The sequence below is a fragment of the Salmo salar genome, chromosome 24 (assembly GCF_965601325.2).
Source record: "Salmo salar chromosome 24, fSalSal1, whole genome shotgun sequence".
NCBI lineage: Eukaryota > Metazoa > Chordata > Actinopteri > Salmoniformes > Salmonidae > Salmo > Salmo salar.
In genome coordinates this window covers 20558237-20571592 of record NC_138314.1, presented here as the reverse complement: position 1 = coordinate 20571592, position 13356 = coordinate 20558237, and positions in this window count along the sequence as shown.

The window sequence follows — 13356 nt, the reverse complement described above, 5'->3', positions numbered from 1 at the left end:
ACTTTGTGAGAGGCAGCACATAGTTTTTTCAGCCTTTACAGTATAATTATTCACATTAACCCTCACTCCCCACTTTCCTCTGTCTGCCTCTCTCGATAGCACACCTGTTGCCACAACAAAACATTTAGCTACCCAGCTGCCTTGAGCCTCCTTTCAAATGACCTGTGTCGTATGATTCATTGTGAATTCTCAAAGATAAGTGTGTTTATTATATTCCAGGTGGGTTGCTATTCTTGCATGATAGTGTTATTGGGTGTTAACTTAGTATTTATAGTTTATATTTCCATGCGTGTGTGTGTGTGTGTGTGTGTGTGTGTGTGTGTGTGTGTGTGTGTGTGTGTGTGTGTGTGTGTGTGTGTGTGTGTGTGTGTGTGTTTATGAAAGATGTGCACGTGTTTAGGGAGTGTTCTCATCTCTTCTGTGTGTCATTCTCTCCCTGATACCACGCCCTAGAAACAGTGATAAATTCACCAGCCCTACAGGATGCATCCATCCCCCTCCCTTCCGTCAACCGTCTCCATCGCCCCACTCCTCACACAATCATCCAAATCCCTTCATCCATGGCCTACAGGTTATCTCCCCTTCCCAAGACACAATCCTGGCCTCTCCAGCGGAGGGAGAGAGAGAGGGAGGGAGAGGTAAAGGAAGGGAGAAAACCAGTAATATGGAAAGAGAGTAGAGAAGAGGAAGTCGGAGGAAAAACAAGAAAACTCGAAGCCGTCGTTCTCCAACGGTATTTAGTGGCGGGGTTGCGACAGACCTGTCACCGATTGTTAACACGTGTCCAGGCTTCCTCTGGGTCGTTCACCGGGAGACTGAAGGATGCTCCGCGAGGCTCAGCGCCCAAGATTTATGGGTCCTGGGGAAAGAGTGGAAATGTGTTATTGATAAGTTACTGAGAGAAGGTGAGGGGCGGCCACTGCAGTAATTAGAGGATAAACTTGCAGCTCATCGATTGGGTTAAGTCCTGGACAGACACCAGGTCACCACATACCACAATCACACACTGCCCTTCATGTGACCACTTGACCCTAACCACTAGTGGTCTGATGTCCTCCTCAGATACATCACACACTGGCATTTACAGCACTATTGCATCTTCATCCATAGAGAGGTGACCACAAGTAGATGGCAAAATCACTGGAATACCTACAATCATGATTTTGAATGAAAGTCAATAATACGCTTGTGTTAAAGAAAGTCAAGCTCAGACTCAGACAACTGCTTTGATTGGTGTCAGTTGTGATGAAAATAGTACATGTCGTCTGTATGGACTTGAGGGACCAGATGAGGTTGTGTAGGCCTATGGGTGGAGGAGGGGGACTGGGTTGCTTCTGTTGAGGCCTAGTATTATCCCAGCATTCACCAGTGCTGGAGACTGGCCCAGATCTTCTAGACAGTGCTTAGCAATGGGAAGGACCATTGTTTGATCTGGCTGCATGTTTGTGCATTTTTCACCATTGCCCAGAAAAAGGACAGTGACAGTGAAAAAAGCTGATCCAAGGAGTGGGAGGAAAAGGAGGAGGGCGCGGGTAGAAAGGGTCGGCCTTTTTCCCAACCCGTCTCTCTGTCACAGGAAACAGGACAAAAGCAGATGTTGAGCATTTTGCTCTCTAAACCCTGCCTCCAATGTGTCTCCTTCCTTCTGACCACACCTTTGCAAGCCCTGTTGGTACCAACAAACCCCCAATTTTAATTGAAACAGCCTAATTCTTATTGTCTTATGTAAGATAGAAAAAGCAAGTCCTCTTCGCAGTGCTGTAAAGTGGAGGAAGGGAAGGTTTTACAAGACTCCAGGTCAAAGCACACAGGTGAAATGTTACAGCAGCTGAAGTGAGCAACAGAGTAGTTACGACCAGGTTCAAACCTGACTAACACTGAATCGGAACTCACAGTATATGAACCCACCTGAATCTCTTTGTCCCCCAGAGTCAACATTTAGCATTGCAGAGCTCCCATGCGTGGCTAGGAGCTGAACTGGAAATCTGAATTCCTCCAGCTCATGAATAGTTTATACACTCCAACCGAAAAGGGAGATGCAGGAATAATCCTCTCGTGGGTTTTTATCATTCAAATGTATTCCTCAAAATAAGACACCTGTTCTGGAGCCCAGGTTTCCTTTGCTGCACTGCTCTCAGTGGTCTCTGTCCTCTGGACTCCTCAGTGCATTTAAAGTAGGCTAGATGCTGTCCAGAAAAGACAGAGGGATAGCAGTTTTTCCATGAGCTCACTAACTCAAGAGATGTTATATTTTTGCATTACAGCTTTTAAATCCACAGTAAATCCACAGCACAAATAAAGTGGTATTAATTGGATATTTGGCGTTGTCTCACACACAAATGAGACTAATATACATAGATGTAATGAGACCTTAACGAGTCATCCCCTATGTGTATTTTGTAGGCTGTACAACCTTGGTCCCAGCGATGTATTTTTATCACTGCAACAATAGCCCCTACATCTTCATTTTACCACCACTTTCTACAACCCTCTTCCCTCCCACCATTCTCTCCCTCCTCTCCACCTCTTTCTCCCAGTTCTCTCTCTCCTGCCCAGGTGAGTGTTGCGTGAGCTGCAGCAGCAGTGGAATTACACAGGCAAGACGAAGAAAGCGGACAATTATCTTCAATATCTGTCAGGCACATGACAGCAGCAACCCCCCTCTCTCTATGAGACAAGAAATGCAGGAGAGTACAAAGAACAGGGGGGGTGCTCTTTTGATTGTTCAGAGGCACTGTACAATTCTCTCCCTCCCTCCCTCCCTCCCTCCCTCTTCTCTCTCTCTCTCTCTCTCTCTCTCTCTCTCTCTCTCTCTCTCTCTCTCTCTCTCTCTCTCTCTCTCTCTCTCTCTCTCTCTCTCTCTCTCTCTCTCTCTCTCTCTCTCTCTCTCTCTCTCTCTCTCTCTCTCCCTCCCTCCCTCCCTCCCTCCCTCTCCTCCTCTCCGCCTTTCTCCGCTCATTACCTACCACATTTGCATACAGGCTGCCAAAGAGCAGGCAGTGACGGGGAGGGAAATAAAATAAAAGGATTAGAATAATAGTAATCACTGTTGTGTGTGTGTGTGTGTGTGTGTGTGTGTGTGTGTGTGTGTGTGTGTGTGTGTGTGTGTGTGTGTGTGTGTGTGTGTGTGTGGTGTGCGTGTGTGTGTGTGTGTGTGTGTGTGTATGTGTGCGTGTGTGTGTGTGTGTGTGTGTATGTGTGTGTGTGTGTGTTGTGTGTGTGTGTGTGTGTGTGTGTGCTTGAGTGAGCATGTGTGAGTCTAAAACAATGTGTAAAAGAGCGATAGAGGGAGAAAGGGGGGTAATACAGGTTTAATTAAAAGCTGTTGTCAACCTTTCTTTTCAAGACAAAATAGGACCAGTATGCATTCTTTTCTCAAATTCAGAGAACGTATTAAAACCCTGTTTTACTTCCACAACCTCTATCTACCTAAGAACAGTGTGACACAGATGAGGATAACATTTAACACTGAATAATTGACATTGATTCCTTTGAATGGTTGTAGTAGTGCAACTACTGTATAAACAGGAAGCAATTCTAAACTACGTCTCCATGTCAAGTACTAAGATGTGGAGTTCAACTTCTCTTGCACGTGTGGTTGCAGCTTAGCCTTGGTGCCAGTCTTTTTCTCCATGAACTAGCCTGACATTTTTGCAATGAGATTGCATTGCTGAATGCAGTAATAATGAGTTACCCAACCTAGTTTCAGTTATCCAGAAATTAATATAAAGTGGGCATGAGGTGTTAGATATTCGCAACTTTTTGTCTGTCCTCAGGGTCTTTTACTTTGCAAAAGTAGAAATGTCTCTCGGGTAGGAAGGTTCCAATAACTGATATAAGCTCATTAAGCATGCAGGCCACAGCTGATAGAGTAGGAGCCTATCAGTAGTATGGGGCTGGAGGTAGGGAGGAACTAGCTTTATCTCTGTCCAGGGTGGGGCCTGCAGGAGGGGCTCCTTGAGAACATGGAAGGTCGCTGGAAGCCCCCTGAGCGACAGAATGGATTACGTCCCCTCTGCTCTCAGCATTGTGATAACCGTAGCAGCTACAGGGGACCTTCTAGGACCACCTCAGGTGATGAAATCTAGATTTTCTACAGAAAATGATCAATACTTGACAAGGGAATGCAAAGATGGGAAAAGAATCCAGGAACAGTTTCAGAGGGAGGGAGGGAGGGAGGGAGGGAGGGAGGGAGGGAGGGAGGGAGGGAGTAAGAGAGCAACCAGGACGAGCGCAACAAAGGTAGGAATGCCCACCTTCGAGGGCCTGCCGTTTGAGAGGGAAGGCAGAGGAAGGATCTGTGATAATAGCTCACACTTGATTACGCCATTACCTCAAATTAGGGATAATTAGCTTCGGTAAACTGGGCACGAAACATGCTTATGATGTTGGGCCCAGAAGGCATGCTGTGGTACCTTTTACGGCCCGGTGGCTGATTTGGGCGCTCAACTGCTGCTCACAGCATGGCAAGGAAGTGATAAAGAGAGAGGGCCCGGCTGGCTGGTAGGAAACTGAGAGCAATTATCAAAGAGAGCCTATAATCAAACATCCGAATCGCAAACACGGACTATAAAACCCCCTTGGCTAACATCCAGGAGTCGTTTTATCCAATTAGGTAAATGGCTGTAATGTGGGAGGTGGGGGGCGGGGAGAGGGGGGATATGGGGGGTGGAGAGGGTAGCAAAAGCAATAAAAAAATGAAAAGCAGAACAAATACATGCAAAGAGGGTATTTGATAAATCTGTTTTTGTTTCCTTTTTTGCCTATTATCCGGTTGTTTTACTCATATAAAAGGGATACAACAAACTCTGTTCCACAGTCAACTAAGTGTAAATGTGGATGAAAGCGAGACTCTCATTTTAACCTAGTGTTTCTCAACTACATGTATACCTAATTGGGAGAAACTAAATGCTGACCACCCCATTTCACTGGGTGAGCCCTTAGCCATGCGGCCTGTATCTATGTTGATTACTGTATGCATCCAGCTAGGCATCCAGGTGAAGTCCACTCCCATCATCAACATCAACCGTATGCCGTGTTGTATAAAAACAGTAGCCTAGTTAGCAAAGAGGCTAAAGCCAGACAGCTAGATCATACCAGCTAGGCCAGAGCTAGCTAGCTAATTTTGGATTAGATAAATTGCTAACAGGGCGTGATAAGGATAAGGACATGGACAGCTGTGAACACCATGAATTGCAATGTACCTGAGACGAGGAAACAATATTGAGTGATTGTGATCAAGTGGGATATTTATGTCAATTTCTCCACAGAAACATAGGCCGCTGCTCTTTTTTTGTAACAATTGTCACAGTCGACTAATTGTTTGCTACGCATATTGATTGCTAACTGTGCTGTCGCTAATTCCTTAAACTTATGCTTTGTGTCATGTAAAGTACAAACCAGAGTCTGGTTATCATTCATTTAGAATTATAACCAAGATTGGCACATGAAGTTCATGGCTGCACGCCTCTCGTTAATTTATGTTAAGTATTGGCCATTGTAATATCAAGTGTACAATAGTATAGCCTTTCATGTGTGAGATATGTTCATTATGAATTTACCTGTTTGAAGATATGAATGGTTTGTGCCAGGTTAGATCAGGTCCTTTTAAGCTGCCTGCGTTCTCCTAGTCCTCATTCAAGATGAGCTGTTCTTCTACCTTATAATTATAAGTGTGTGTTGTTTTATAAAGTCCACTCCGGTCAGCTATCAGCCGTGACTTTATGTGCTGTATGTTACATAGTAGTAAGCAAAGTGTCTGGCTGAAGCTAGCTCCTACAAGCTCATTAGCTAGCTTGCTATCTCATGTTGGATTAGACAAATTGATAATAGGACATGCAACTATGAAGAAAAGAACATGAACAGCTGTGAATCACCATGAATTGCAACGCCACTGAGCCCAGGAAACAGCTGTGAGGACTAACCACCTGCTTCGATGAAAGGGGTAAGTCAGATCTCAAGCACCAAGACAAGGTAACATGCTAATGAAAATGCAATGACTGAATGAAACTCTGGTCTTGCCTTTGCTGAGAGTAGTGATGTGCAGTTGGCGAATGATTCGTTCTTTTACAACAACTCTTTTTACTGACTCGAGAGTCATGATTATTTTTTTCGGACAGACTCGTTCATTTTGTAGTTCGCTGGACATTCTGGCCGCAATGACTATGCCAGGATTAAAACAAGTTCCTCCGGCAAAGGGCTCCGGAGATGTGCTCCGACCAACAACTGTAAAATACACAGAGTACACAAAACATTAAGAACACCTTCATAATATTTAATATTTTGCCCTCAGAACAACCTCAATTCATTCGGCCATGGACTCTATAAGGTGTTGAAAAGCATTCCACAGGGATGATGGCCCATGTTGACACCAAAGCTTCCCACAGTTGTGTCAAGTTGGCTGGATGTCCTTTGGGGGGAGGACCATTCTTGATACACACTGGAAACTGTTGAGCATGAAAAACCCAGCAGCATTGCAGTTCTTGACACAAACTGGTGAGCCTAGCACCTGTTACCAAACCCTGTCCAAAGGAACTTAAATATTTTGTCTTGCCCATTCACACTCTGAATGGCACGCATACTGTACACAATCCATCTCTCAAGGCTTAAAAGTCCTTCTTTGACCTCTCCTCCCCTTCATCTACACTGATTGAAGTGGATTTGTGTGACATCATCAAGGGATCATAGCTTTCACCTGGATTCACCTGGTCAGTCTATGTCATGAAAAGAGCAGGTGTTCATAATGTTTTGTACACTCAGTGTAGCTCATGCTGCAGGAAGCAATAACATCATAGAGAAGAAAAATACATGTTTAGAACTGGTAATTGATCACATGGTGCAAGAATAAATGATGGATACAGCTTTGTAGAACCAAAACACACTCAGTCTCTACTCAAATCTTGAAGTCGAATGAGAGTGTGCTTATCACCCTCACGTCAGTCAAGCATTCTGCCAAGAGTCGTTCACAATCTAGTCTGGCTGCTGCCACAACTAGACCTAGTTTCAAATGTATCAAAAAATGATATTATTTGCATGCCCCACAAAAAAAGTCCCAATCACAAATGACAGCTCCAATAAGCCCCTTATTGTGAACGACATGTGAACGAGAGGCTTGTAGAATCATGACTCGAGTTTTCATTTCCATTTTTGCTGGCAGGGGGTCCTGCGTGCTTTTGGCATTACTGACTCAAATGAACGAAATGAGTAGAAAGATTTGTTCTTTTTACTGAACGAGTTGAAAAGATCAGAGTCCTTAAAAAGAGCCAAACTTCCCATCACTAGCTGACAGAGGAGCAGTTCAAGTGCTAGCTGACCAAATTGTGAAGATGGGTAAGTTGATTCTCATTGGATGCGATTGGCTAAAACCTTTGCGAGAGACAGAGCCCACTTTCATCATTATAGTCACTGGTTTATGACAGCAACAGTATTAAACAGTATCTATAAACTGTCAGACCAGTCATCACACAGTACATTTAGCTGTGTTAAACCAACACTTAAAGAGTTAATTTGAACATTATCTCAGAGTACGTAGATCCCACTCTACAGAGAGTAAAAAGTAATCAGATTAGTGTTACATTTTGAGTTGTAATGTAAAACTCTGCAGTGTAAAAAATGACCACTGCATTAAATTTGCCAGTGTCACTCAAATGTAGCACTATTGGGCAGTTAACACTCACAGTGTTATTTGTGTTCAACACTAGTGTTGATCTAGACTTAACTCATGTTAGTGTTAGACAAAAACACTGTCTCAGTAAGTCATTTTGGGTGTTTTAACACTTTATGGTGTAGAGCCTAATTTTCTTATCTTTCATGGTTCCTTTTCTTTTCATGTGAATTGTTACCACCCATGAGTGTATTTGTTAATGACAGAGACATGGTTGTTAAATTCTTTCTGGCTGTCACCAAATGAGTACCTATGAGAATGTTATCATTAAAATTAAACCGTATGACAATACATTACATATATCATAAGACCTTACTTTGATCGCCTAGTTTAACCCTAACACAGTGGTGTTAGGACATTCCTGGTTTTCAGGCAACACCGGCAAGTCACATTATCCTGGCTTTCAAAGCGATGTGTTATTCCTAATCGAATCCAGCCAGAGTTAGGATATCCAACAGTTGGAATTTTTAATTCACCCGCAACCTGCATTAAGAATGACTATTAAAAAGACTACCTAAACCATTTAAACCGGAACGACCATTTCAGTAACAGGTGCAATAAATGTAACTCACTGATTGGTTTAGTTTGGGAAAATGTATGTCATTTATCTTTGTGTAAGAGTTCAGAAAGTATTCATACCCTTTGAATTTTGTTACAGCCTGAATTCAAAATGGATTACATTTTATCACCTATTTACACACAATACCCCATAATGATTAAGTGCAAACATGTTGTTAGAAAATGTTGCACATTTATTGAAAATGAAATACAGAAATATCTCATTTATACAGTATAAGTATTCACACCCCTGACTCAATACTTTATAGAAGCACATTTGGCAGCGATTACAGCCGTGAGTCTTTCTGGGAAAGTCTCTGAGCTTTCCACACCTGGATTGTGCAGTATTTGCCCATTAATTTTATTCAAAATTCTTCAAGCTCTGTAAAATTGGTTGTTGTGTCTGCTTTTTTTACCCATCAACCAATAGGTGTACTTCTTTGCGAGGCATTGGAAAACCTCCCTGGTCTTTGTGGTTGAATCTGTGTTTGAAATTCAGTGCTCGACTGAGGGACCTGACAGATCATTTTATGTGTGCGGTACAGAGATGAGGTAGTCATTCAAAAATTATGTTATACACTATTATTGCACAAAGAATGAGTCCTTGCAACTTATTATGTGACTTCTAAGCGCATTTTTACTCCTCAACTTATTTAGCCTTGCCATAACAAAGGGATTGAAAACGTATTGACTCAAGAAATTTCAGCTTTGTATTTGTAAAATTTTGAAAAACATAATTCCACTTTGACCTTAGGGAGTATTATGTGTAGGCCAGTGACAAAAACTCTCAATTTAATCAATTTTCAATTCAGGCTGTAACACAACTAAATGTGGAAAAATTCAAGGGGTGTGAATAATTTTGGGAAGGCGCTTAACATGCAAAAACAAAGATATTAAAAACAATCCTAAACAATCTACCTGCAGTAGAGCATGCTGGGGTTTTGATGGGACTGTTTTACTATTCACCATTTAAACCAATAACTATAGTTATTAACACCAATACTGGGGGTTATTTTACACCACTGAGTGTTAATTTCACTCTACAGAACTAATTTAACTACATAATCAACACTAGACATGTTACACTGAAAAATCAACACTTGTCAATTTGCTGTGCAGGCTTCTTTCACCATTGACAAGACTGATAGACCTGTTGTGACAAAATTGCTGATGACAGTTCCACAAATTAATTTGATTAATGGCAGAATACTGATAGCATATATATATCATTTAGTGGTGGGGTTAAACAATTGAGCGGAAAATGTTAAATCATCCTCAAGTGTGACATATATATTTTTTGGTGGTTTTGTGGTTTTGAACGTGGTCTAAAACCATTGTCAGTATCAGTTTAAAGATCAATAATGTGATTGTGACAGCCATTGCTTAAAAAAACATTTGCCTTGCTATACCTCTCAGTAGGCTAAGTAGGAACAGGGTTGTTCAGTGTTGATGGAATCCAGACTCATCCCAACACGCGTGGTAACAACTATGGACGAAGCCTGAGCCAGAGCCCTTAGTCCCTTTCCCCACCTCCACCCTACCACACCACAGAAGAATGTCCCAGGCAGGGTGAGCGAGGGGAGATGCTGAACCTGTGGCCTTCTGAGCCCCAGAGAGTTAAAAGTCACATTCCACACCGTCTTGTCACCTCTGTGGGTTACTGGGGAGACTGGGGACCTTCACTTTGAGTGACAAGGTGAGCACTGTAGACTGTCATGCACTTGTTAACCCTGCTCCTCTTCCCTTCTGTCAGTCAAGTAAGTGCTCCAACTACACCATAGGCCAAACCGTGGCATGACCCGCAGACATACCACAGCCTGACAAGTACCTTAGACTGGGGGAACAATTATGGAGTAAACATTTATGAAAAAGAGAGCATCAGCGTATCTTTACCATATAGCCATCATCGCGTGTGTTGATATCATGATATTTAATCAGAATTGAGTGATGCAATCATTAGTGCAGGCCTAATGGAGTGAATGAAAAACTCAATCACAGGTCGCACAATGTCCACAGACTATTATCAGTTAGGCTAGATAGCCGGTTTTAAAAAATGACAAGATACTTCTCACTAATAGTAAAGTTTTATATTAGATTATATCAAATAAAACCCTTATAGAGTAGCAGAAAGCCATGTAAAATGAGCTTGAATATCATGTTACGTCCATCACAATCCATCCATATGCTGTGGCTAGGTTACATTACTTTAAATGATCATGGCATTGAAGTCTGACAGTAGCTCTAAGACAGTACAGCCAGCTATGCATTGTGACAGCACCACAGAATAGCTATTTCTGTAGCTCACCTTTAACTAAATCTATCAGATGACCTGCCTTACACAGAGCGTGGTGCTCATGGTTTCGTAAAGTATTGCGTGAACTTATCCACTGGGCACGGACATCAGTTCAACGTCAAGTTTTGATTTACATTTGGTTGAGTTTTCAACTAACCTAAATTCAAGGTGAAATCAACAGATAAGGTCATCATGTCATAGGATTTAGATTTTTTTTAAATGTTTTTATTTAACCTGGTTAACAATGACGGCCTACCCCGGCTAAACCCAGACGACGCTGGGCCAGTTGTGCGCTGCGCTATGGGACTCCCAATCACAGCCAGATGTGATACAGCCTGGATTCGAACCAGGAACTGCAGTGACACCTGTCTGAGACCACTGCGCCACTCGGGAGCACAACATTGAATGCCTAAGCAAACATATGCATCTTATGTTAACCCTAAAAATAGATGAAATGCCCTTACGTGAGTTACTTTTTATGAATCCAATCAGTTTTCCACGTTGATTCAACGTCATCACATAGATTTTTTCGGGTTGAAATAATGTGGAAACAATGTTGATTCAACCAATTTTTGCCCAGTGTGTGCTTACTGTTAGAATAGACTTAACTTCACACCAAGCTGATTATTATGGATATGTTGATAGTAAAAGGGTTAACATAAGATGCAGCGGTTTGCTTAGGCATTCCATTTTTCAAAATCAAAATAATACAAACTAAATTGTAAATGACACTGATAAAAGCATAGGAGAAGAAAGAGTAAAACCGAGGAAAACAAGATGGAGGGAGAGAAATGGAGACAGACAGAAACGAGAGAGTGTGTGCATGCAGGTGTGTGGGTTTGAGTGTGTGTACTGGATGCGTGTGCGTGTGTGTGGGAGCCAGACATTGACTCCTCCAGATGGGAATGCCTAGGCAGCGCTTGGCCTCCAACTCCTCGGCTAATAAACTCCAATATTAGTTACAGGCTCTAAACTCAGGAATGTGCCAACTTAACCCCTTCCTGTCCTTGCAGGCTACTCACCCCAAAGCTCCGGGCCCGCCAGCAAGCTCACTCAGGCATGAGATCCAGGCTGTGTGTGCATGTACGGGGCATGTCCTACATGAGCAGACACATACAGGGCTGCTGAGTGGAGAAGAGAGGTGGGCTCTATCCCCGCGGGGCCAAAACAGGCCAACACACGAGTGACTGGGATGGTGTTTCCTGTAAACACCTTGGTGCTACAGTGCAGGTGGCATAGAGCAGGGAAAACCTCAGTGTGTGTGTGTGTGTGTGTGTGTGTGTGTGTGTGTGTGTGTGTGTGTGTGTGTGTGTGTGTGTGTGTGTGTGTGTGTGTGTGTGTGTGTGTGGTGTGTGTGTGTGTGTGCGTGCGTGCGCGTGCGTGCACGTGTGTGTGTATAAAAATGAGAGTATAGGGGCTTGTTTAGTGGTTAAGGACTAGAACAGAACACTTTTGTGGGCCATTAGAGAGGACTGCTCGTAAAGATGAGGAAGAGAGTAAGACGTGAGAGAGCAAGAGAGAGTAACAGAGAGAGACAGGGAAGGGGTATTGGTAGCTAATAGAGTGACACTGCCTCTGTAAGAAGAAAACAGAGGATAGTGGCTTTCATGGTGCATGGTTTTACAGAAGCTTTGCATGTACACAAAGCAATGAATAGCTGTCAATCCTTATACGTACACAGAGCAGAACACTATTTCCTTCGATGTTATATAGGCTGTATGGCTGTCCGATCACATCTTTATTCTTCACCCTAGATCACTGTCAGCCTAATGACAAGGGAAGGGGTGAATGGTGACTGATGTAATTTATAGCCATTGAATGGTAATGATGATCCTCTCCTGTTGAAAACCACTTCTGGTCCTGTGTTGTCTGTCCATACAATATTAATACTGCGCAGGCACCATCTTGTTGTACTGCATGCATGAAGTGTATGTTTTAAGTGGGAGCATATTTTGCTTGTGCTTCGTGTTTTGTGTTTACGCGCGTGTGTGTGAGCGAGCATGTGCGTGTGTGTCTGTATCTGGGAGAGGCCTATACCTTTCTCTGTGTGTGTGTGAGGCCCCTCCTTAATTAGGTCATTAATCCGCAGACAAGTCATGCAGGCAACAGATGCAGCCGCAGACGGCTTCTCTCAGGCCCATGCAGGTGGGCTGTGTGGAGCTGGGGCGGGGGGGCAGTCTCCCTCCCTGGGCTTGCTCCAACCTATCTCTCCGATTTGCTCCTGCCGTACATACCTACACGTACGCTACGGTCACAAGACGCAGGCCTCCTTATTGTCCTTTGAATTTCTAAGCAAACAGCTGGAGGCAGGGCTTTCTCCTATAGAGCTCAATTTTTATGGAATGGTCTGCCTACCCATGTGAGATACGCAGACTCTGTCCCGACCTTTAAGTCTTTATTGAAGACTCATCTCTTCAGTAGGTCCTATGATTGAGTGTAGTCTGGCCCAGGGGTGTGAAGGTGAACGGAAAGGCTCTGGAGCGACGAACCGCCCTTGCTGTCTCTGCCTGGCCGGTTTCCCTCTCTCCACCGGGATTCTCTGCCTCTAACCCTATTACGGGGGCTGAGTCACTGGCTTACTGGTGCTCTTCCATCCCGTCCCTGGGAGGGGTGCGTCACTTGAGTGGGTTGAGTCACTGAGGTTATATTCCTGTCCGGGTTTGTCGCCCCCCTCGGGTTCGTGCTGTGGGGGAGATCTTCGTGGGCTATACTCAGCCTTGTCTCAGGGTAGTAAGTTGGTGGTTTGAAGATATCCCTCTAGTGGTGTGCGGGCTGTGCTTTGGCAAAGTGAGTTGGGTTATATCCTGTCTGGTTGGCCCTGTCCGGGGGTATCATCAGACGG